Source organism: Aphidius gifuensis, linkage group LG5 (assembly GCF_014905175.1).
Source record: "Aphidius gifuensis isolate YNYX2018 linkage group LG5, ASM1490517v1, whole genome shotgun sequence".
Classification (NCBI taxonomy): domain Eukaryota; kingdom Metazoa; phylum Arthropoda; class Insecta; order Hymenoptera; family Braconidae; genus Aphidius; species Aphidius gifuensis.
Genome location: NC_057792.1, coordinates 6325391 through 6353207, shown reverse-complemented (window position 1 = coordinate 6353207; position 27817 = coordinate 6325391). Strand labels below are relative to the sequence as shown.

The window sequence follows — 27817 nt, the reverse complement described above, 5'->3', positions numbered from 1 at the left end:
ATGTTGGTTGTTGTTGGAAAGTGGATATGCTATTTTGTATTTTCTTGGGTGCGTTTGTTGATGAAGGGACTCTTTTCCGCTCTGCAATACCGGTGAGAGAAAATATTTCAGGGATAAGATGTTTCTTGAAGTGGCAACACTGGCTATCATATTTTTTTATTTTTGACTTTACAAATTATTTGAACTATTAAGGTTGAATGTAAATACGAATTCCCTCTACTCGATTTTGCTAATTTTTTTCAAATTTTTCGACCGTGAAATAAACTTGACCGATTTAAGACGGCCGTAAACGGAAAAACCCACGTTTTGATCTGTATCTAAAAACCCCTCTACTCGAAATTACTAAATTTGATTTAGATTTGGAGTTTTTTTAATTACGAAAATTTAAAAAAAAAAATCATCAATTTCGACCGTGTTTTTTAGAAGATATTCAATCGCAAACGATTAATTAACTCCGAAATTTGCTTCACTTTACTGCTGCAGTCGTAGTTGTGTGTGTTCGTGTAGGCCGGGTACACTCATACTACTACAGATGTGATAGTAACGGACACAGATTTTAGGCATAGAGGGCACCAATTTATTTTAAAAAAGCATGGGCTGGGGCGAGCCCCTTTGGCACAAAAAAGTTATTCGACGATGGGACTTACATTCAACCTTAATGGGTTTAATATAACTTTGCTTATATCATTTTGACATAAACAAACTATTTTTTATTTTGGAGCAAATAATAAAATGTATCAAAAATTATTTGACAATCATAATATAGTAACTGGAAAATTTTTGATTTTAAATTTCTTAGTAAATTGCCGGTATTGCATAGAGGAAAGAGTGAAGGGAAAAGTGTCCGTTAATAAACCAATGCACACCTTGTTTTCTGTATTTTCCGGGAAATGTTAGTTTCAGAATATTAATTTTTCCAAAAAATCATAAAAACAAAACTGGTAATTCATCGACATTTAAATGACCTACAATTTAGAATGAATTTCAAAGCAATTGACTCTTTAAAATTTTGACAGTTATTTTTTTTTTATTTCGTGACAATTTAAGGGGCAAAAATGTCCGCATGCCGTCGGAAAAAAAAAATAAATAAATAAAGAAAATTAATAATTGTTTGTAAATCGAATAACTTTTAAACAAACTAAAGTGAAAAATTCGTATAAGGCTGGGGATCAGGTGCTTCATAAAGTCGTATTCTATGTATGCATTAGATAATTTTTTTTAGATCTATTTATATTTGTTTTTTCCTGCTTCAATTTTTTTTCTACTCGTTGAGGTATTTTTTATTTTTTCCAACACACCACAACTACAATTAACAACAACAAAAATAAAATTTGTTTTTCTGCAATTTGATCTGTGCGCCAAAAATGGATAAAAGCAGCAGCACACCGAGGGAACGACACATTCGCTCGCCGGACATCAAACCAACATGGTCATCACAACCGACACTTTTTTTGAGGTAATCGAGAAGCTGGAAAAGGACGATTGCGCTACAATGAAAAATATTGAGGCGTATTTGAAGGACAAGTACAGCCTCAATATAGAGAGACACCGAGGTTTTATAAAATCTTATCTCTCGGGTGCTGTCAAGAAGAATCTTCTGTACATCACAGAAGATTCAAAATTCAAGATTTTGAAACAATAATAATAATAATAAAATCGGCCCTTTTCAGGGCCATCAAATGACTTGTAACGTAGGAAAAACTCTTTGAATTTATTTTATTTATTTAGGAAAATTTTAATTGTATACAATGATGACAACGGCATCTTAATCATTTTAAAAGGTATAAAATTAAATAACAATTATTATAAAAATTATTAGTTGTCAAAACATTAAAAAATAATTCATCAGAATGTCTTAAAAAATTAATGTGACAAGTCTAAATAATTTTAATAATTTTTTTAATTTTATTTTTTGAGTCTAGTTTGTCGGCTATTACAAAAATGAGTGTACATCTCAGTGATGGCCGACAAAAAAACAATAATTAAGATTATTTATGCTTATCACATCACTTGGAGACATAACTGCCGATATGTGTGTAATTTTTTTCGAACATTTTAATATTTTTTTGTTAACTATTCAATCAAAAAGAAAATTATTATCGTAGGACAAAAATTCGAGATGCGAAGCTGTCATAGTTTTGACACTAGATGGCCTGGCCTTAAGGGATGTCCAACACGAAGTACAAATACAGAGAAATTTTTGAAATTTTGACAATAGATTATATTAATATAACAATACATAATCCCTAATTATTTTATAATTTTTTGGTCGGTGGTTTTTTTTTAATTAATTAATAAAGTTGACATTTTTCAAGGAGGCTCTTATGGCCAGCCGAGTACACTTCATATAAACTTGGTTAGAAACTATATGGAAAAATACAGAGACTATTCTGAAAAACTGATATATTATAAAATAAAAAAAGACGAAAATTTTGAGCCGTATATGAAAAAAGTTTGGTCGGTGGGTTTTTTTTAATGAGTAAAAATAATTGCGAAAAAAAGGAATTTTGACGTATTATAGTATAGCAGTCAGCATATTTCAAACAAAAACTCAAGTTGACCAACATAAAATTGATGTTATTTTTCAACATAATTTTTAATTTATAGTAAATCATATTTTTGATAAATAAACTTAAATAAAATACGTCAATAAACATTTTTTTATTATGAAATAAAGTCAAATATGGTAAAAATAACGTTTTATGATCGGTTAAAAAAAAAAAAAATTATTTTTTTGGGGTTGGCATTGCATTTCTTATAATGTAAAATAGATAGGACATTCTCCCCTCCACAACACTCTAAAACCGGCGTTGGGCATGCGCCTTAAATCGTATTGTTAATTTAAGGAGGTTATGCACAAATTCATGTTGCAGGGCGCTTCTGACGTCACAGACAAAACTGAAATCTGGTAACACTTACACTGTGAAAAAATAAAGTGAAAAGCGCATGAGCAATATATGGGACAGCGAGTGTGTGTGTGTTTGAACATGCCATACGTTGCCACATCTAATTTTTGTAAAGTTTATAATTAATTACTCATTAATTGACAGATCAACATATGAAAATTTTTCGCGCAATTAATAAAACTCGGTTTCTAGTATATGTGTGATTTTTTTCAAGACTTTTTCATCATTTTTTCTATCCGAAAAAAATGGTTGAAATCTCCATAAGAGCCAATGTTAAATAATATTTTCAATAATTAATTACAAAAAATTTAACCGATCAACATAAGAAAATAATTATACCGTCGTATTCAGAATAAAAAGATCTAACTGTGTACAAAATTTCAGAACATTCTCATTATATTTAAAAAGAGTGTTAGCTGCATAACCTCCTTAACAGGATTGTTGTTTTATTTTTTTGTATTAGCGACACTTTGACTACTTATTTCTCAGTAAATTATTTCAATATAATTTAATTATAATTTACTGAAATACAAAAGAGCAAAAACGTGAAAAAAAACTCTACTGTTTATAAAAAAAAAAATGTAGAATTAAATTGGCTAGTTTACCAAGTTGAACAAACTAATATTACAAATCAAAAATGACTGAGTAAAATTGGCAAGAAAAATACTTGGACCATATCCCATATCTTCATCACGGACATTGTGGCCATTAAAGAAACTTTACGAACCCACGATGCTAACATTTTCACAGTATGTCTCACTATTTTTACATTTTTTTTTTTTTGAATTTTTTTTCAAATGTAACTATTTTTTTCTTTCCATTACTTTTCTCACTTTCTCACCAAATGTCTCCATCAATTCTCCGGATAATTTTTACACATATATATATTCCCAGAAACATTGAAACGAACACTTTAAAAAAGTTTAGAATAATTTGCAAATTACATTAATGCAATGATAATAAAAATTAGCAATTTTTCTATTCTAAAAACAAAAAAAAAAAAAATGAAACTCTCATAAATTATCAAGTATGCTTTCAATATTATTTCTTCCAACTTTTATTTTGCATGAAAAAAAGTTATCATTGATATTTTTTACGTTATTTAAATTTTTTTTTTGAATTTTAAACACATGTTATTTATATTATGACATTGTAAAATGCAACATACGAGATTTTTATTGAATTTAAAAGCCAAACATTTTTCAAGATTGTCGTTGTTGTATACACACTCAATTTATATATGTATAAAGTTTATGTACCTTCGGGATCTATTAAAACACACCATCTTACAAACAGGTTTATCGGTAACCATCGATTTTTCCATCTGACTATAGTCGTCGTCTCAATAGCTAGTTCAATGACTTCCTAAACCTCATTATCCTCTATTTTCCTCTTCACTTTTTTATTGTTTTTTATTATTTTTTTTTTTTATTACTCACATTTCTTTCTTCAATCTTTCATATAATATTTTTTATATTTCTATTTTCATTTTCTTTTCAAACACGATTTTGCAAAGAAAATATCAACAACTAGACAAATAAAAACCTCTTTTTTTTTTTCCTTCATATTTGTGTTAAAAAAAACTTTGATGAATGACATAAAAAAAAATCAGGATAAAATACATCGAGCTGGTTTTAAAAATAAGTTTAAAAATCAATATTGGAGTTTGTTATAAATTTAAAAAAAAAAATACTCAATGGTTAGATGATAAAATAATTTAAAATTATTAAAAATGTCTCAATGTTGAGTTTAGGTAATTACGACTGTATGTTACATTGCATTACGTTTATACGTTAGCAGGTATTCTCATCCTTGTCTACTTGAATACGTGATCGAAATTTATAATAGATAATTCAATGGATCACGTATTATGGTACATGTACTCACGTCGATGTACAACCAAACTGACCCATCGAAATCATCTCAAGTTTACTGATAAAAATTTGCTATCAATATACAATAATAAAAAAAATAAAATCTTGTTTCAATTTTATTTGTATTTTATATATTAAATTACTTTAATAATTGAAAATTAAAAATTAAGATAACAATGAATTTTAATAGTTAAAAAATATATAAACTTTATACTGAAAAATATAAAAATTTACTTGATCATAAAGAAATTTTTTATTTCTACTTTTTTGTATTAAAAAAAAGAAGGTAATTACTAATGATATAAGAGCTGTATAAAACAACCAGTAAAATGAAAAAAATTGTTTCCTAAATAAATATAGTATTAAAATTTAAAAAAAAAAAAAATTAAAAGTTTATTATTTACTGGTAGAGAAAAAATATTAATTCATAAAAAAAACTTACCACAATTTAGCTTGGAATTTTTTTGACGAAATTCATTTTTATATATCTGAAACATAAATATATTAAATTAAATATTTATTTATTGCTTTTGTTAATTTTTTTTTTTTTTTATCCTCTACAAATAACGACTTTATTTATTTATTTTCATATATTTTTTTATTTATTTTTTTGAATTGCAATTTTTTAATAACTCGAAAGGGTGAAATAACAGTACAGCTCTGATGAGCGTTGATTCTGAAAGGGTAGAGGATATATAAAAAATAAATAAAAAAAAATTGTAAAAACGAAAAAAAAAAATATATCTTTTTGTATAAAAGTCAATTGCACAATTGTGAAAAATAAAAATGTATTTTTGAAAAATCTACATACACAGTTGTATGTATGAGATTTATTTAATACAAAATAGAAGAGAAATAAAAAATAAAAATTAAAGGGTAGTGTCACCACACATGCATTCACACAAAAATTCAAAAGTTTATTTCAATATTTTATATATTTTTAAAAGTATAACAATGATAATAATTACTGGAAAAAATAAATAAATTGATTGAATAAATATTATTTTACAATTAAAAAAATCATTTTGTTAAAAAAATGTTTAACAAGTTTGGATCTAAAAAAAATAATAAAAAAATTAATTGGATAGTTTGAAGCTCGTCTATATTTATTCAAAGTCCTTTTCATCACAGTCAATGTGATATACGAGACAATTTAATAATGAATTTAAAAAAAAAAATTAAAATGTATGTGTCAATGAATTCATGATAAAATCAATATTTTTTGTATTGACTAATAATGAAGCGAATGGAAAAAAATTGACAAAAAAAAAATTCTGTTATTGTGTTAAATTTATTCCCTTGTGGAAATGAATATATGCTAGATAAAAAAAATATCGGGGTAGATGTTTGCTGTGAACTCGAATATTTCCCTCGGGACATAGGCCGTAACATACCGTTGCTCGTCAGAAATTCACAACCGAGAAATATGCAATTAAATAGTTGATATTTGAAAATATGTTAATATATAGAATACAATTATTGAAATTATAGATACTGATTAATTCATTGCTGAACAATACAAAAATTAAAATAGAATTTTTTATAGAAATTTATCTGTTTTCTGATTATAAAAGCAAAAAAATGGTGGATATTTATGTTGTCAATTTTTTACATTTGTTTTTTTTTTTTTTATTTTTAAATTTGTTTATCAAAAAATTTACATACACTGGCTTAAAATAATGCCGGTTAATAAATTTATCAATATCATCAATTTTAGCAATGTCGGAATTAATTCCAGGTCACATGGTCAGTTTAATTAATCAGTGTATTGCACGAAGTTACGAAGGATCATGTGATGTAAAATAGTAATTAAAAATTCTTTTAATCGTAGTTTTTAATATAAATATATTCAAAGAATAATATATACGTCTGTAAATATTTATATTCATTTTCAAATATATAGATAGATTCAATGACATGTAAAAATTTACTCGGTTGGAAAAAATAAACGTATAGTAAACGTTAAATTAATAGCAAATGTAATAATGCAGGTGCACCTTAGAGTGGAACATTTTCTGGTAAAAATAATGATTGTAAAAATCATAAATGTGTAACGATGAATATAAATACTTGATGATTCAATCAAATGATAAAATAATAATATAAAAAAAAATATTTTACTGTTTAAAATATTTTTCAAAAAAAGTATAGAATAATAATTATTATTATTATGTTTTTAATATCAAGTAATAATATTAAATTTAAATATTTAAAATACTTAAATAAATTATACAATAAAATAATAATGTAATAATTACTTTTTTGATTTTCATTAATAATAGTTGATATTTTAATTTTCTTTTTTTTCGTTTTTATTAACAAAAAATTTTGTCTTTTTTTTTTATCAATAGATATTTGGTCACAGTAATTGTCTATCAATAAATATACAAATAATACTCGATGATTTTATTATTAAATTGTTGATTAAAAAAAAAAAATAATAAAATAAAACGTTTATTTGAAAAACAAATCATTTGATATATTTAATTCAATAAATCCTCGACTGTTAAATCTAAAAATATGAAATTTTTCCTTCAATATTTAAAATGTTATTTTCAATTTAAAACAAAAAAATATATAAATGTTATTAATCCAAAAGTAATCAATTTTTAATTACACAAATTGGTTATCCATGAAATTCAATAGAATATAGTACATTCAAATATCTACTTAAACCCAATAAGGTTTGCAAATAGATGCTGAATCCAGCTCTTCTCAAATTTTCTACAATGTTTGATGGCATTGGTGTACCACATTAAGAGCATTCCTTTGTTAAATTTCACTTTATTCTGATTGACAAAGGGAATATAACCTGAATGTTCTCATTCAATTACTGGATTGGTTAATTTTTTTTTTTTTTTCTTAATTAATTTACATTTTTAAAAATTCATATTTTATTTTGAATGTTAATAAATTAAGCTTAAATTTACAATTATAAAAGTAGTATATAAAAGTATGATATTTAAATATTTTATTTCGTCATTTATTTATTGTCTGATTTCAAGTAAATTAATCAGAGACACAATAATTCTCATACATACGAAAAATCATAAAAAAGGGTCAAAGGATTTTATTTTTACAATTAAAGTCAATTTCTATTTGTCAATTTTGCCAGCCACTTTTCTACTTTACTCTTTTTCTTTTTCCAATTTAAAATTCTTATGAAAGTTTTAATATAATTTTTTTCAACGATAAAATGAAAATAATAATAATAACTTTATATTATTATTGATGAAAAAATAATTTTAATTTTCATGAAAACTAGTTAGTATTTATTTATTAAAAAAAAAAAGTATCTTTTCTGGTAAAAACTTGACAAATATGGTAAATAATAAAATTAAAAGGAAAAAAACGAGACCACATTGAAATATATTTTTAAATTTTTATAGAATTATCACAAAAGATTTTATATGTATTCTTATGATAATTTTTTTTATTTTATTCAAAGATATTTTCGAGTTCTCTTTACAATCAATGCTAATGAAATTGTCTCTTTATAGATTTTTCTTCATTGAGAAAAAGAAATAAAATTTAAGAACATTTAAATGCATTCGTAAATTTTTTTAGTGCTATTTTTAGGTCGTTTAAGAAGTTGGGATGAGAAAAGGAAATGATTTTAGCATATAATTTTGAGACTTTATTATCTAAAGACTTGAGAAGAACAAGGAAAAGCACACGTGCTACCAAAGTAGGATCATTATCAGATGCCAGACAACTATTTTATCCAACTTAGCTTTTATCACTACCTAGAAAAGGATATAGCACACACTTTAACAAGCAATAAGCATTATCCTTATTCTAAATTATCGAATAAAAGAAGAGAAAAGAAGAAAAAAACAATTTCTATTATATTCATATCATCAAAAAGTTTATCAGATAATTTATTTTTCAATACGCAAATAATCAAACCCACAAATATCTACTAGCTTGTAAAAAATAAATAAATTACAAATTTATCCAAGATTTATAATAATTATTGAATTAATAATATATAATAATAAATTGAAATAATAAAATAAAAATAAATAAACATTTCATACAATATTTGAAAGATTAATATTAAAAAAAATTAAATTTGAAATAATAATAACATTGAGTCATTACAATACGATGACTAATTAATTTATTTTTAAATTAATTAATTTTAAATTTATCCAAGATGTATGATAAAAGTAAATTTGAAAAAAAAATAAATTGTTAAATGAAATATTTATTTATTTATCCTATGATATATACTGTTGTCATAAATTTTGGCAAATTCAAAATAGTCATTAAATCATTATGTTTATATTTTACTATGCTTCAATTATTTTTATAATGATTAATTTTAATTTTAAATATAGGATAATGTTTTTTATACTAATTGCACGACACAGGATATTTTTTTTTTGTTGGAAAATTATTTACCAGAGTATTTTATTTCAAGATGATTTGAGTCGAAAATTTGTGCTTAGAATATTTCAAGCATGACATTTAATTGTGATACTAATTCGTTCAAATAATACGAATAATTTAAAATTTATAATCTTTAAATAGTGTCTAAACTTCTTCTACTCAGTAAAAAAAAAAAATAAATAAATAAAAACTTTTACATTCACAGTTCTTGAAAAAAAGGAAATGAAGAAAATATATTTACAAAAAAAAAAAAAAAAATTGCAACGTTCTCGATCGTAAAAGGCTTGGACAAAACCTTCTTACCCCACAAAGTCTGGAGAAGCAAAGGAAAAGTCTGGTGGCAATGGAATACAAAAAAAAAAAAAAAAATTGAAAAAATAAAAATAAAACGATAGGGTCGAAAAGTTTGTAAAACTGCTTCGTAGAAAAGCGATTTCAGACGCTCCAACGAACTCAAGTGAAATGTACAAAAATAAACGGCAAAAAAAAAAAAGTAAAATCTGAAAATCAACGGCATTTCTTTTTTTTTTTTTTCCAACACAAAATGTATAATCCTGGTAGCGTAAATTGAAAAATAAAAGAAATAAAATTTTCCCGAGAAAAAAAAAAATTAAAAATTCACTGTCAAGCAAGAAAAAAAAAGAAAAAATTATATGAAAAGATAAAAACTTACGTGATTAATAATTTTCCGGTTGTAAGTTTATTTCGTAAATTAATAGGGTCTATATGTATATGTATCTAATTGTGTGTCAGTGTGAGAAACCACGACAGGACAAGAGTTAATAGACTGTCACCCTAATTTATTGTAAAACGCGTACGTGGCGTTGAAATCGACGTGAATTATACCGCCAATTAATGTTAAGTGAAAATGTTATTATATACTTGTGATAAACTAATTATCAAAAAAATCTTTAAATAATAAAAAAAACAAGCAATAACTATTATTGAAATAGATGAAATGTTAAAAGCATTATAATTATAAATTAATAATTAGAATTTAAAAAAATATATAAAAAACTGGATTTTAAATTTTAATAAAAGTAAAAAAAATATATCAATAAGTTCTTCAATAAATAGTAAAATTGATTGATAAATTAATTATTAATTAAATAAATAATTAAATATTAATTGAGCCTTTTTTTTTTCTCCAAAAAAAAAAGCATTATTCATTGTTTGTATTGAAGTAATAATTGTTACTCTGAATACTCAAATGAGAAATATACAAAGTTCATATAATCCATACATTTCTACCACACATCAACAGAAACATAGTTTAAAATTGTATATATATATTCATGCTGTATATGCAGATTGTGAAAATTTACATTTTCCGCATGTAACAACTAGTGGCCGCAAGCAACGTGAACTATTTTCAACTGACATCAGCAAATTCATCTATCTCGCCTTCGTTTCATCCCTCATTCGATATATTCAATCCTCAAAATCTCTCTCTCTTCTACTTTTTTTTACTTTCCTCTCTGTCTCCATTATACCCCTCATCTATTCTGTCTCATTCTTTAACCCTTCAATCACAACTTTTTCATCATTTACTTTTTTTTTTTTTTTTCTCAACTTCACCTTATTTTCAAGTTAATCGAATATCAAAAAAATTTTCATAAACCCATCACAAGTGAAGTGGAATTATCTGATAATATAATTTTTTTTAAATTAGTTTTTTTTTTTTTAATAAATAGACAGTTGATTTATGTAATGAATGATTTTAGGAAATATATTTTAGATTTTATAGGTAATTGTTATTCACTTATAATAATAAGTTATTTAAAATTAATTTATGAGAATGTAAATAGAAATTTTATTAATTTTTAAATGTAATGATTTTATAGTTTGGCTAAATGAATTATTGATTGGTAAAGTGTAAACATAAGATGGTAAAATTACTAAAGTCATTGAGTTCAAGTAAAAAGTTAATTCATATTTATTATATGTATTTTCATAATTCTCCTGGTGATGGTTTTTCGTAGTTTTTACCAAACAAAAAGTTAAATACCATATATATTTTGAAAAACTCTTGTAAAACTTTGTTGAAAACTTTTACAAGATAAAAATAATAATAATAATAATCGTAAAATAAATAAATATAAAAACAAAAATATATATATAAATTGATATTTCCGATATAAGTGTACACAAACTTCAATAAACTTTATAAAATTGTAAATAAAAAAATCAATTATTTATTGGAAATATTAAATCCAATAATTGTGATGTTCAGTTGATAAATTTTTTGTATAAAATAAATAATATTGTGGAAAATTTATGTTGAATTTTAAAACAAAATGAATTATTTACAAATTCAGCAATATATAGATAAAATGTAATTTAACTTTTGCACATGTTGCAGATATAAATTTACTATTTGTAAAAATAAATAAAAGTTTATAAATTAAAAATTTCATATTGTTTAAATTTTATATACGAAAAAAAATAGAAGTATAGTAAATTTTAAATTATGAGCAAATGTGATAATGCAGGTGCACCTTAGAGTGGAACATTTTCTGGTAAAAATAATGATTGTAAAAATCATAAATGTGTACCGATGAATATAAATACTTGATGATTCAATCAAATGATAAAATAATAATATAAAAAAAAATATTTTACTGTTTAAAATATTTTTCAAAAAAAGTATAGAATAATAATAATTATTATTATGTTTTTAATATCAAGTAATAATATTAAATTTAAATATTTAAAATACTTAAATAAATTATACAATAAAATAATAATGTAATAATTACTTTTTTGATTTTCATTAATAATAGTTGATATTTTAATTTTCTTTTTTTTTCGTTTTTATTAACAAAAAATTTTGTCTTTTTTTTTTATCAATAAATATTTGGTCACAGTAAATGTCTATCAATAAATATGCAAATAATACTCGATGATTTTATTATTAAATTATTGATTAAAAAAAAAAATAATAATAAAATAAAACGTATATTTGAAAAACAAAATTTTCAGAATGTAAAACATAAATTCACTTGAATGTAAAATTAAAATTTTTCAAGTACAAATTTTCGAATTATGAAAAATCAATAAATGCAAAACAAAGGAAGAATATTTTTTTATAATGCCAGTCATTGTTTAAAAATTTTTTAGTAAAAAAAAAAATTCCATCTATTATGCAAAAACGACCTGCAAATATTTGTCATTATGAAAAACAAAGAATAAATTTTATCAAGCCCCAGAAAATTCTGCATATATACAAAAATTTTTTTTTTTTATAAAACTTTGCAAAAACATTTACCCAGCTTTGTTTTTTTTTTTTTTTTATTTCATAAATAAATTTGTGTTTATTGAATCGTTGTTATAATGACATTAAATAATGCTCACAGTACAAGTTTTATTTATTTATAAAAAAGTTGATAAACTGTTTAAAAACTTTTTTAAATATTTTTTTTTTACAATATAAAATTCAAGCTTATTAACTTTTTTATTTTTTTTTAAAAACATGGTATATTTTTAATAATTAGATTTATAATAAAATTTTTATTTAAATATTTATTTATATACAAATATAAGTAGGACAATATTCTTTGAATATTTTGATATGAAGCATCTAAAAAACGAAAATGACATTGTCGACAACAAAAAAGAAGTCGTAGTAATTCAATTTAATGCAGCGCGAGAGTTAGAGTTTGCTAGAGCAGGGATGCTAAGAATAAGGGTTTAAAAAATAAGAAAAAAAGAGGGTTAAAGTGGAAAGTGGAAGAAATGAGGAATAATTTAAAAATATTATCATGTTCTTCACCTTCAACTTACTCTATTTTAAATATCAACAATTGAATATTTAAATGTTTAACTTAAAAAATATATTAAAATTCAAAAATAAAATTGAATCAGATTATTTTTAATAATATTTGGCAAATTTTTGCGAAGCTTATTCAAGTTGCTTGTTAAAAAAATTCAATAAATTAAATTAATATTTATTTATTTTATTCATTTATTAATAGTTACATCTATTTTAGCAGTAAAATTTTGTATATTTAATGAAAAAAAAGCTTTCATTCAAACAAAAAAAGCTTTTAAAAATAAAATTATTAAAATCTTTTAAAATAATTTTATGCTTTTAAATTTTTATTTGTATTATCATAGTTGAAACTTTTATTTATTTATTTAACTATTTGTTTATGTATTTAAAATTTTTTTTATTTATTCTTCATTCGTCTTAGAGCTTACTGAAATTTTTTTTTTAACCTCGTACCGAATGAAAAGAAATCAGAACAGTGGAAAAATAAATTTACAAATAATCCTTTTTTCAATCCAAAAGTTTGCTGAGTTTACAAGAGAGAAAAATTCATTTTCCATTGAACATGCATGTTAAAAGTTTAACAAAAAAATATATATAAAAATACAGGATAAAAAAAATCAAATAAGATATGATCCATAAACCACGTGTAAATAATAATAATAATAAAATATAAAATAAACATGGCAATGCAATTTGTTGTATTTTTATTTATTCAAAATATAAAAACTATATATTTTATTTTATTTCAAAAATATATGAATTTATTTGAAAAATAAACAGAAAAGTGTAAATTTTCAGAAAATGAAATGCAAATACAAGTGTATATAAGTTATTACATTTTTTTTTTATTTTACATTTGCAATACTACGATAAACACACACTGAAAAAATGAAATTGAACAACTTGTATAATGCATGAATGAAGTGAACTAGTTTTCATATCGATATTGAATATACTTCAGAAAATCCGTTGAATTACGTTCTAAGTTTATTCTATATATCAACAAATCATCTATGAAAATAGAACAAAGACATTTTCTTTATTTTAAATCAAACTCTTCCTCGAATAATTATTGATTTTGATTTTTTTTTAAACATCGAGTTAATCGGGTTATTAATCAATCATAAATGTAACATGTTGTACTGACTCATCTGCATTAGACAGGATCGCATATATACACACCACAATTCCGAAAACAATGGTGAAAAAAATTTAAAAATAAAATTGATAATTTGATCTTACATTTACAGATAATTTAATTATTTATATTGAAAAAAAAAACATTAAATAATAATAAATTAAAAAAGTAATTTTCGAAAAAATTAAATATACTTTTTACGCTGATGAATTACTAATTTTTTTTGTTGTTAATCTTCAAGGTTAATTATTAAAATTTATCACACAAAGTAGTCGGTAATTTAATGGAAAATTGTAGACAAAATAAAAAAAAAAATTTTAATTAGTCAGTGCAACTTAATCCACTTGATAATTAAGAGTTATTTAATGTCGAAAAACAGGAAAAAAGATTTCTTATATTTTTGGCATTTATGGCTTTAATTATTATTTTTAAAAAAATTAATTATACAAAGATAATAGATGATAAAAAAACTAATAAATAGATCAATAAAATCATGAATTATATAAATTAATAATGATATTATAACAACAAAGTAATATGGTAATTAATTCAAAACAAAACAAAGAGAAATAGTTGTATCGATTGAACAATAATCAGGTAAATATGCGTAGGTATATATTGATTTTTCTATTATGATAATAATGCATAACAATACCTAAATATCATGTTATGTTTTATCAGTATAAATTTGCTGAATTTTAAAATTTCATTGAATTGATATTTCAATCGGCAATCAATGTATACATTTAAAGTGTAAAATAGACATTTAAATAACATAAAAATATATTCCAATACTATATTTTGAATAATTCATATAATATTCATAAATATATTTTTTATTTTTTTTTTTCAACAATTTTACATAGCCAGTAAATCATTATTAAAGTTCTGCCATATATAAATTTGAATATAAAACTTCAAGTATTTTTGAAGTTAAAAGAAAACTTTTTGGCAAAGAAAAAAGTTTGAAGCACAAAATTATTTAATATATGAACCATAATTATTTTGTCTTGAGAAAAATATAAAACTTTGTTTATATTATTCAGAGAATTTTGTATTAAAATAATTAAACAATGAAAAAATTGTACCAAGAAAAAAACTTTTGCAACAAAGATGAAATTTTCTTGATTCAAACATAAATAAGCTAACAACAAGAATCACACTATTATTGAGTCGAAAAAGTAGTTTTTTATTTTGACTAATTCATCAGTTGTGTAAAGAAAAAAAAATTTCAAAAATGAGTCACAATATTTTGCCTTAATAAATCGTTTTTTAGTGAATTTTTTAACCAAAAAAATTATGTCTTTTTTCATAAATTATTAAATCATGACTGTTATTAAATGAAGGCTTTCGCAAAGTACATATTGTAAACACTAAATAATTTTTTCATTCCATCAAATTACTATTTGCCAAAAAAAAAAATTTCTTTTTGAGATTAAAATAAAACTTTAACAGTATTGTTAAGTAAATTGTCATCAACATTTTGACTTACGTCCTTGTTAATTATAAAAATAAATTATATATAATAAAAGTAATAATTTTTAACAACAATACAAATGCATATTTCGTTGGAATATATGTGCTAAGAGTCGTTAATATTATCCAAACAATACAAGTGCCAGGGTAATGTTTTTTCAAGTGCGTTCTTTATGTTGTGTATATGTGCATGGCACAAACGACATCGTTTAACATATATATATATAATACTTAATAGCTTATGCCTCGCCTTCTGCATCCGAAAGGACACGGACGAATAAAAAAAAAATATATATAGGTATATGAATAAATAAAAAAAATATAAACCTCTCACGTGAATTATTATTTATTCAACTTGCTTAGTAGAAAAAAAAAAATCTTAAAAATATGTATTTGGATGAAAATTCAGAGGTAATATTCCTTGAAATAGTGTTTAAATTTTTTACAGAGAACTATTAATAATGTAATAAATTATTAAAATTTATATAAAGCAGTGCAACATGATAAAAAAAAAATATTAAGCAGCTTAAAAATTGTATGAAATAATTGAAATTTATATTTTTATATTTTTTCATTCGTAGAAAAAACTTTGGTTTTTAAGTTTTTTTTTTTTAATATAATTATAAAAATGTTTGAAAATGTGAACGAAATATAAAAATTAATTTGTAATTAGATTTTAATTTTTTTTTTAATTTACAAACATACTTGTATTTAATTTTTTAAATGAATTTAAAATTTTCGTCTTCAAAACTTTTCAGAAACTTTAAAATAAAATTTTTTTTATTTTCATTTATGTATGATATCTCGTTAGAAAAAAATTTAATTAAATTAATTGTAAATTATTTTTCAATATGAAAAAATAAAAAAAATGAATAGAGAAAGATTAACACTGATAAAATAGTAAATAAAAAAATGAAAAAAAAATTGTGAAGAAAATGAAAAGCTTTGTAAGATATTACCCAGATTGCATTGAAAGATTTAGATTTCCTTTTAACTTCAACAGATGATAAGAAATACGAACTATACTTAAAAAATAAAAAAAAAAATATAAATACAAGAGAATAAATTTTCCCAAGGGACACTAAAATTCTCAAGATTCTCGTGTAGTTTCATCAGACATTTCATGACCTAGACCATGTAGTAATACTAGATACGATGAGCCACAAAATACCCAGAAAATCCTAATGCTTTACCGGGGTTTCATCATCAACAACACACAATTTTTTTTTTTTTTTTTTTCATTTTTATCATTATTATTGAAAAAAAAAAATTTTTTTTTCTCCATCAATGCACAATATATTGATCAAGCTTTGCAATTTGAGAGGGTTTGTAAAATAGGGGCTTGTAAAATATCATAAAATACGTCAAAATATATTTTGCTAAAAAAAAAATCAATACCCTATCGATGACGTAATGATAATAATAAAAAAAAAAGCTGATAAATAAAATTTAAATAAATATTACAATTCATTTTTAAATTTAACATATTTTCCATCTTCTCAAAATTTAATAAAATGATTTTTTTTTTTTTATTTCATACAATATAAAAAATTTAAAAAATTAAGTTATCAATTTTTTTTTAAATAACTAGTTCAATATTTATTCAATAAATTTTTTTTTTATATTTTACTTGTATTCATTTTGAAGCGTGTAATTAAATCTTTCTTCTATTAACGTTTTTTTTTTTTATTTTAAAGCTCTTTTATCAGCCCCTCAATTCTATCTTGGACTAAGATTTTTTTTTTTTCTTATTTTCCTAATACCCTGAGGGTTTTTAATTTGGTCTGAGAATGATCTTGCTTGACTCTATTTTTTTTTTTTAAATGGTTTTTATCTTTTTGACTTTCAAGAGCGTCAAAGATTTTTCTTTTTTTTTTTTTATTGTAACTTTTTTAATTTTTATTTTTACCCTTCAACTATCACTGGCAAAAATCCAATTTTTTTTACAAGTTCAATATGGTGAATCTTATTATCAACGCCACGCCTCATAATTTTTAATATTTTAAATTTAAATTTCATTATCTTGTTGATGATATTTTTTATTTTTTTATATTTTCACAGATAATTTAAATATTATCACGTGATTATTCAATCTTCAAAATAAATATGTAATTTGATTTAAACGTTTTTTTTTTTTCATCAAAGTTTTATGATAAAGTTGTTTTTATATATGATTTTTTTTTTAATTTCTACTGTTTTTATTCAGTCGCTGAACTTTTGGGAAAAAAGATAAATGGCTAAATCCAGTTTCCGACAATGTATATATAGAGAGAATGAGAGGATGTCGTTGAAAATAATAAATGATCTAAAATGAATTATGTAAGTACTATAAAATCCTTTAAAAATTTGATTTTTTTATTTTTCAATTATTCAATAAATAAAATATTTCTTCACATTTGTTTTTTAATTTTTTATATTCAATAAAAACGATTTTTTATTTTATAAAATATTCAACATAATAATTTAATATTCATTTTCCAATTTTTAATTTTTTTTATAATACAAGTATCAAATTGAAAAAAAAAATTAGCAATATATTTAATCTGAATTTTATATTGCTCTTAAAAGTTTGCTGCTGCTTATAATGTTATTCAAGTTTTATATTAATATTTTATCTATTATAATTAAAAACCTTCAAAACTTTTTCCTTAAAAAAAAAAATAAAATTTACTATATAAACATAATACAGTTTTTTAAAAATTAAAAAATATTTTTTAATTATTCAACAATATCATAAAACAACAAAAAATAATATTAAAATATTTTTTTCGATAAAGAAAAAGCAAAAGTTTTCTTTGTTATAATTAAGGTTTCATATTTTTCAAGTGCTTTTTTTGTTTTTCGATAATACTTGATGATTATTTATTTAGATTTAAAATTAAAAAATCTTTTGAGAAGATCTTCAAAAGCAATGAGGAAAGATGTGTGTGATGCTTGCAACAGTTTCATCACGTATATCACAATTTAATCTAATACACTATGTAGATATATGCTACTGTGTCGTAAACTCATTAGAATTTCTCTGTGAGTTGAACAGGGATGAGAGATTTTATCAAGGTAAAGACACACCCGAGTATATACATTAGTAAAACACTAACCCTCAGAATATGTGTCTATTGACCAGTACATCATTAAAAAATATATCATCAAACGAAAAATAAAATATTTAAAAAAAAAAAAACAACTTTTGTTGAAAGAAAAAATTTACAGAAAACAATTCACAATAAATTGTGTCAATGAGAAAAATTGTAGTTCGAAAATAAAGCTCAATCATTGAAAAACATGCATCAATAATAACAAATAAAATAATACAATTATTTATTATTATTTTTCTGGTACGAATTAATTAAAAAAATTAATTAAAAATATTACAAATAATATTGTAAGTATTGTATATCATGTTGAGAAATCATCAATTATAATTGTATCGAACAAATATATACAAAACCACAAACATTGGCACTTGACCAATGTTCAATATAGACGTATTCAATAATAATATTGAAAATTCATAATCGAGATAATTCATAAATGAACCATGTAATTCCAATGGAATTAAAATCATACAAATGTTATTATTGTAATATTTAATAAAATAAAAATTTTATTATTGTATTGTATTTTTTGCTAAATAAAATATAATTATAAATGAAAAATAGGTTTTCCAAAATTATTAAAATATTGCAGTGATGTATTTTATTTTTCATATAAATTCATGGAATAATTAAGATATAATAAGATTTTCTTTTTTTTAAATAAATAAAATTTATAATGTTAGATAAGTTATATGCTGAGTGTTTAATTAAACATGAGAACTATTATGAGCATTTCCAAGAATAAGAATAAGAAATGGAATAGAGAATAAGAGTATAAAAATTCATATGTAACTATAAGAAAAAAAAAAGCGTATATAATAAAAAACTAATTAAGCTATGAAATTAACATTATAAAATGTTGAATAGATGCTTATGTATTTTTATATGTATACATTATAATGAGTAATAAACAAAGTGGATTTATAAAAGAATTTATTTAAATATAAAATATGTATAATAGTATCAAAAAGGTCAACAAAGCCTTTGACTGTGTAACTATATATGCAATGTAAACGATACTTGAAACAGTTACTTGTTTAAAATTTGATAATGGAAATTTTGCCAATCACAATATCATATTATTAACATGAAAATATATATAGTGTATTATCAACTTGCCAGGATTTCATATCCTCTGTATGTTGCAATATACAGTATTCACAAAATTATATAATTAACCTGAAAAGTCATCAAAACGTGACTAAATATCCGAGTCAGAATATCCTTAAATATAAAAAACAATAAAAACTGGTTAAAAAAATATGATGTCACAACGAAAAAATGGGTGTTTCTATACGAGAAAGTAAAAAATAAATAAATTACGAATTTATCCAAGGTTTATAATAATTATTGAATTAATAATATATAATAATAAATTGAAATAATAAAATAAAAATAAATAAACATTTCATACAATATTTGAAAGATTAATATTAAAAAAAATTAAATTTGAAATAATAATAACATTGAGTCATTACAATACGATGACTAATTAATTTATTTTTAAATTAATTAATTTTAAATTTATCCAAGATGTATGATAAAAGTAAATTTAAAAAAATAAATAAATTGTTAAATGAAATATTTATTTATTTATCCTATGATATATACTGTTGTCATAATTTTTGGCAAATTCAAAATAGTCATTAAATCATTATGTTTATATTTTACTATGCTTCAATTATTTTTATAATGATTAATTTTAATTTTAAATATAGGATAATGTTTTTTATACTAATTACACGACACTGGATATTTTTTTTTGTTGGAAAATTATTTACCAGAGTATTTTATTTCAAGATGATTTGAGTAGAAAATTTGTGCTTAGAATATTTCGAGCATGACATTTAATTGTGATACAAATTCGTTCAAATAATACGAATAATTTAAAATTTATAATCTTTAAATAGTGTCTAAACTTCTTCCTCCACTTAGTAAAAAAATAATATAGAATAATGTTTTTTATACTATAGTTATACGCACCAGAATATTTTATTTGACCCAAATTTATTTTATTCATGATATTTCGGTTTTCAAACATCATTCATTTATGTAGTTGTAATTCACCGGAAAATATTAACCAATTACACTAAAAGGAAACCGTAACAATTGATATTTTTGTAAAATTATAATAAAAATATATATTATATCAATAAAACTTATATAAAAAAATGTATTACTATAATTTTTAAATTTCATTTATTTAGCGTTAAATTAGCATGGAAAATTTTAATTTAATTATCAAATTATACATATGAGTTATGTGATTGCTATTTGATAAATTTTCAGTAACTACACTTGTACAAAGTTATCGTAAATTACCAAGTTAAATTTCCTTCAAATTCGCTAAAATTTTCGTTTTATAAATTTAACTAATTTATAATAAAACTTTTAATATAAAAAATAATAATAATAATAATAATTTCATAATTCAATTAATAAATTAATAATTTAATGTAAAATTTAATTTTTAATAATTTCATTTTTTATAAAAATTTATTAAACTAATTTTTATTTATTAAATATTTAAAAACACAAGGGAAATTATATTTTTTTTTTATGATAAGTTCACCTGAGAATAGTTGGGTAAATTATATGGTCTGCACTTGATAATTTATGGAAAAGTATATGTATGAAATTATTAATTGATATTCACATATGCCTCTCTTTCTCTTTTACTTTTTCCTTGTCATTTTGTGTGCCCATACCCTACCATCACCACAACAATCCCTTTAACCTTTAACCCTTCCTTTATATCAAGCACATTTTCTCTGTCCTCTTTTTCCCACATGACTCTCTCTATATATACAACATATATTTTGCCTAATCATACAACTCAGCTTACATAAACTCAACTAGTATATTTAACCAACCGCGTAAATGTAGCTCATGTACCTCTCGTTAATGCTGCATAGTTCGATAAGCAAATTTAATAATTTTAATTGTTTCATATGCGATAAGACTAAAATTTGTATAAATTTCAAATTCAACTCTAACTAATGTGTGTAACAATTATTTAATTTTAACAATTGTATATATTTTTATGTTCCTCACAACTAATATAATAAAAAATTTGTTATTTTCATTTTTGCCTTACAATTGTCAATTGTTTAAAATTAATTTTTGTTCAATTATTTGTTCCAATGCATAACAAAATAACGTTAACAAAAAAAAATTATTAACGTTATTTATCTTTCAATAATTTTAGTAAAATTATTATCAAAATGTACGTAAGATTAAAAATTTTTAATTACTGTTGATACGGTGCATATACCGATTAAACTATTTTTCCACTTGTTTTTTTCTTTGTTCCATTTTTTAATAAAAAAAAAAAAAAAGTAGGTTGACGTATTTTAATTGTTATTGTTGATTATTACAATTATACTTGTTATCGTATTTAATAATCTAAAACTCACTAGTCAACAATAGTTTCAAAAAAAAAATAAATTTTTAAATAAAAAAAAAAACCAAACGAATGGATAACACAATAGCATAAAATTTTTAAATAAAATATCATTTTAAAATTATCTAAATAATATCAATAATAATAATAAACAATATGTAAATTTTTTTTATTATTTTTTGGAACAATAAATAATGGATAAATTAAATTTCACTCAAGTTTAAATATTAAAATAAAATGGTCAGAGGTTATTTGTTGAAATCGTGCAAGAGAAAGTTTAAACACGATAAATAAAAAAAAAAAAAAATATATAATAACAATAATATCAATGATCACGATCAGTTTAATTTTTTTTTTTTTTGCATAGTCACACATATTGTTGTTAAATTTTCTTGCAATAATAATGTTAAAAAAAAAATTTTTTTAATTTCTTTAAATTTTTAATAATAAAGTTTATTTAAAAATATATTTGTATAAAATTATTTATACAATTTTATAATTATATTATAACAGCACATATATCACTCAATTAAAATTTAAATGTAATGAGTCAAGCATACAAAGCCAGTGTTATTATTATTACATACATTCTACTCAAAATGTAGATTCAAACTCATCATTTGTATGGAAACACTCACAACATGATATATTAATAAATATATAGAAAAATAATAATAAAAAAAAAAAACTACACGTTACCTTCTTCTCAACATTTCCCACGATCTTTTTATCTCAATAATAATGATGATGATAATTTATTATTTTTAAAAATACAAAACAATGAAAAAAAAAATTTTTTTACCGTACATTCAATTATATTTAAAATGTTTTTATTAATTAATAATTCTTTGGTTAAATAAAAAAAAATATGATAATTTATTTTTAATATTTTATTAAATTTAAATTAACTTATTGTTTTTTTTTTTTTTTGTTCTTTCTCTTTTTGAATAGTTATTACAAATGAATTGCGCAATGGAAGGGAATATTGATCGATGAATGGTAGACTCAACCTTGCTAACTATACAAATATAGACTAGAAAAGAAAAAAAAAAATTCATATAAAACAAAGTAGCTTGTAGTAAAAAAAAATCGAGGGCGTTAGCCAAGATTATTTTTGATGGTAATGTGCCAAAAAAAAATAATTCAAAAGCAACAGTTTAACAGGTGAAATTTAATTTTTGGAGAAAAAAATTATTGGGAAATATAAAGAAGAATATTACGAAATGATAAAAGACAATTGATAAATGCCAAATAATAATAATAATAAAATTGATAAGGTAAAGACGAATAAAGGAATCAATTTGAAATTGAAAATTCGCGTGTATAGAAATGATTGTGTCTCAAAATAATTCATGAATTCTGTAAACTTGAATAATTGATAAATGTCTAGCTGAATAAATAAATCAATAATTCATAAAATAAATTTATAATATCAATTTAATATAATAATTATTAAAATTTATTTTTAACAAAAATAAAATCAATATAACAATAATAGTATTTTTCAAATGAATGATCAATAGCATTTAATTATTCTTTCTATTTATTCAAATTAAAACTTTCATTTAAATGGCTATTTTTTTTTTGCTTTAATTTAAAATAAAAATATAAATTTAAAAAATCATTCATGTATAAAAATTGTGAAAAATAAAATTTATAAACAAGTCAATTTAGCGTAAAATATAAGGTGTATAATAATATGAAAAAAAAAAAAAGAGTACCTCTTGAAAAATTTTAAATTATATACACCAAGATTATTTATAATTATTATTATTATTTTCAAGTATTCAAGACAATTGTAATGCGACAAGTTGTTGAGTTTTAAAACTCGTTGAGCATTACCTTGGTCACTTTTTAACCACAAAATACTTGTTTTTTATTGTTGACAATTAATTATTAAAATTGCATTTATTTATATATGAATAAACACGTTTTAAAAAAAATGAATAAATAACGCATTATTTGTATAATATTATATCGTTAAATTAATTGAAAATTTAATTAACACAATTTGTTCTTGACGTTAGTAAAGAAAAATTATAAATAATATTAATTGAATGAAAATTAAAATAAAGTAAAGAAAAAGTGAAAATATATTTTAATAAAATTATAAAAAAAAATAAATAAAAAAGAAAATTTAATTAATAATTTTATAGTATAAAAATATTTCAAAAGTTTTAAAAACTTGTAGAAGGTAATTTATATAAACAAAGTAAATAGAATATAAATAAATAAAAAAATTATCTAAAGTTTTAAATGTCATAATTTGAAACAGCTCAAAAGTTTATAGAACTTTTTCGACAACTTGACAATATAAAGAAGTTTATAATCTTTATCATATATGTATTGTAACAATGAACGACATTGTATTCACTCTACTACTTATGTGAATTTAAAACTTTATCACAAAAAGATTAAATAAATTCAAACAATGAAGACGTGACTTTGAATATACATATTTTGTAATTTTCTCTTTGTTAAGCATCAGGTTTCATTATGTCTTGACTATCAAAACCACCATATAATTTAATCAAAATAACATAGCAATATACAAATAATGTATAAATATTATTTTATGATTATAATTTTGATATTTTAATAGAGCATGGCGCCAGTGATGTGTGCCAAATCGAATGCCAACAACCTCATTACTCATTCACAAAAAAAAAAATTATTAAAATAATAATAAAAACTATATATTTGTCAAGTTATTTTCAAAATAAAATTTAAATTTTTTTAAATATTTTACATTTAACTACTAATATAATCAAATTTATTTTGATGGAAAAAATAAAAATATTATATCACAACGACGAATGACACTGCATCATAAGAAAATAATTTTTTTTTTTTTTCTCTTGATAGATACTTAGAGAAAAAAAATAAATTACAAGTTATTTACTTTGAGGGTGGTGTAAAAAAAGAACAATAAAAAGACACACCTCAAATAATTTCATAGAGTGATCTTTAAAACGTTTAGAAATTTGTAAATTTTGATAAGGTCATTTTGTGAAAATCGTGTTGTACATAATTATAAAACCATTGAATAAAATATTTGAATTATAAAATCAATTTTAGATAATATTAATTGTCAGTTACAAAGCACTACATATTGTCTCTCAGCTTCAATTGGTCTCAATTTACGTGGATGACATTAATTGGCTTCCAATTAAAATCAGTCGTTGGCTATAAGTGTCATCAACATTAGCCACACCACAATTAACAGATTCAATATATTTTTTTTTTTCAAATCAAATTAAGGTTATTAGTAAATTAAAATTCATAAATTTTACCAATCATAATTTTAAATTACAAAAATTTAAACTTAAAAAAAAATGACAAACATTGTATGTTAATTAAAAAATAATATTCTCGATAATAAATTGTTTTGGCTTCTTTTAAAATGAAATAATTTAAAAATTAAAGAGAAAAATATATTATAATGATAAAATGGCAATAAAATAATAGTGTAATATTTGAATATCCGATATTAAATTCATGAATTTTAATCAAAGTGAAAATGAGTTTGATGCACTATGTCAATTTAAAGCACTTTGAATGAATATCCTTCCTCCTCCTCTTGACAAATGACTAGATTGGCAGTTGCTTTTCAATTGTAATGATAAGGACCAACTGATTACTTCCTTGATAATAATAATTATTATTATTATGCACTTGGATTTTCATTATAAAACCCGCAATTGAATAAATACAATATCAAAGTTCTTGCTATTATAATATTTATTTTGACAAATATATTAAATATATATTTTTAAAATGAAGCTGGCAGCTGAGATCTTTTTTTTTTTTTCCTTAATTTTTTTAACCCTTTTATCATGATGATAAAAATATGAAATTCAAACCACATGTACCTCACATCATAAGCAACACAATGGTAAAAAAAAATTACAATAGTAAACCTTTTTTTCTATTTTTTTATTAATTAACAATTAATGTGTTTGGAAATTTTAATTGTTAATTAATAAAAAAATAGAAAAAAAGGTTTACTATTGTAATTTTTTTTTACCATTGTGTTGCTTATGATGTGAGGTACATGTGGTAAAAATTTCATAATTCTATCATCATGATAAAAGGGTTAAAAAAATTAATGAAAAAACAAAAAATGATCTCAGCTGCTAGTCTCGGTTGCCAGCTTCAGCTTCATATTTTTAAAAACCAAAATTTTATATAACAGTAAATTCTTTTTATAATAATAGTAATAATATTTGTATTGTGTATATTTGTTTTTAAAATAATTTAATTAATTAACCAATATTTGAGTTAAATTTTCGAAAAAAATTCATGACTTTATTTTCAAATTAATTAAAGCGCCAGTTTAGAGTATTATGTTGTTTGAAATTATAATCAAAATGTTTTGGTTTAATTGAAATTGCAGTCTACTTTGTTATACATATATTTGTCTAAAATGAAAATTAATTAACCAGGTGCACCTAAAGGTTACCTGTCACATCATCATCCAAGGTATTTAGTTACAATCAAGGGTTTTGTGACCTCGTTTATAAACCAAAATCATCAGTGTTTGCGCATATCGATTACATGCCAATATTGAATAATAATATTAGTAAAAACAATACAAAAAAAAAATTATATATAAATAAAATATATGGTTTAAAAGAATGTGTTTGTATTGTCTCTGAGGGTTTGAAGTAAAAGACTCAAAAAATCGAAATAAAAGTTTTAAAGAAATCAAGAAAAGTTTACCTTTACAATCATTTATTTTTTATTTTTTTAAAGTTTACTTTTTTTTTTTTGTTATACTGTAAATAAAAATAAAGTTAAATTTTATCTTTTATTTATTTTTTTATTTCAAATACGATAATAAAAAAAAAACTTGATTTTGCAAGAAAAAAAAGGCAAGTTTTAATTGAAATAGAAAAATTAGCAATAAAAGTATTTTATAATAATTTTTAAAATTTAAATTGATTTCGATTTTTCGATTTTCTTTGCTCTGAATTATTGATAGAAAATTTTTAATTGTTAAATTTTCTTTGAAAAAAAATCAATTTACTATTCGATAAATTTAATTTTTAATATTTTTATTATCTAGTTAAAAATTTATAATAAATATAATATCAACAAGTCATTAAAAAATCATATAACTGTTTTTTTCATTATTTAAACAATTATTTATATATAATAAAAAATAACCAATTATGTTGAAAATAATTGTATCCTCAATTTAATAAAATAAATGAGTTTAATTGGTAGAAAATGTCTAAATTTTGTATACAGGTGAGTCAATGCCAAAAGATATATATAACAAGATGAAATTCTACTACTAACACCACCTCGTTTACCATCCGACTGGGTTCCCATCCAATTCCCAGTGATGCACTCCAACAAAGTACAAACCACAACTTGGTTTTCAGGAATGAAAGTCATATATAGTTAGAAGAAATAAAATACAAGATAGAAAATGAAAAAAAAAAAAAAAGTTAGTAAGGTAAGATATACAAAGAGATAGAGCAGTACGAAAGGCATTTTGATAAAATGACTTTCATCTAGCCAAAGACATGGTTCAAGGAATACCAGAGTTTTCAAAACTAACGACCATCAAAAGAAATATAAATAAAAAACTAAAAAAAACATTTTTGAATAAAACAAGTTGAACAGATGTTTTGTAAATTAAATTAAAATATATTGGAGTAAAAATGTTTGCGGTTCAAGGGATAACTGATGTTAAAAAAAAAAAAATTCAATTAAGGTGTCTAGAAAATATCAAGAAGGCCAACTGTTG

General features: G+C 21.8%; 1 protein-coding gene across 1 annotated transcript in view; it reads right to left on the bottom strand.

Moving 5' to 3' along the window:
• The window catches only part of LOC122857310 (protein-tyrosine sulfotransferase-like), a 45507-nt gene that overhangs the window by 16549 nt on the left and 1141 nt on the right, over positions 1 to 27817 (bottom strand). The window contains exon 2 of the mRNA XM_044159417.1: positions 5223 to 5268. The gene's annotated coding sequence lies outside the window, so the exon portion shown is untranslated. The remainder of the gene's footprint in view (positions 1 to 5222; positions 5269 to 27817) is intronic.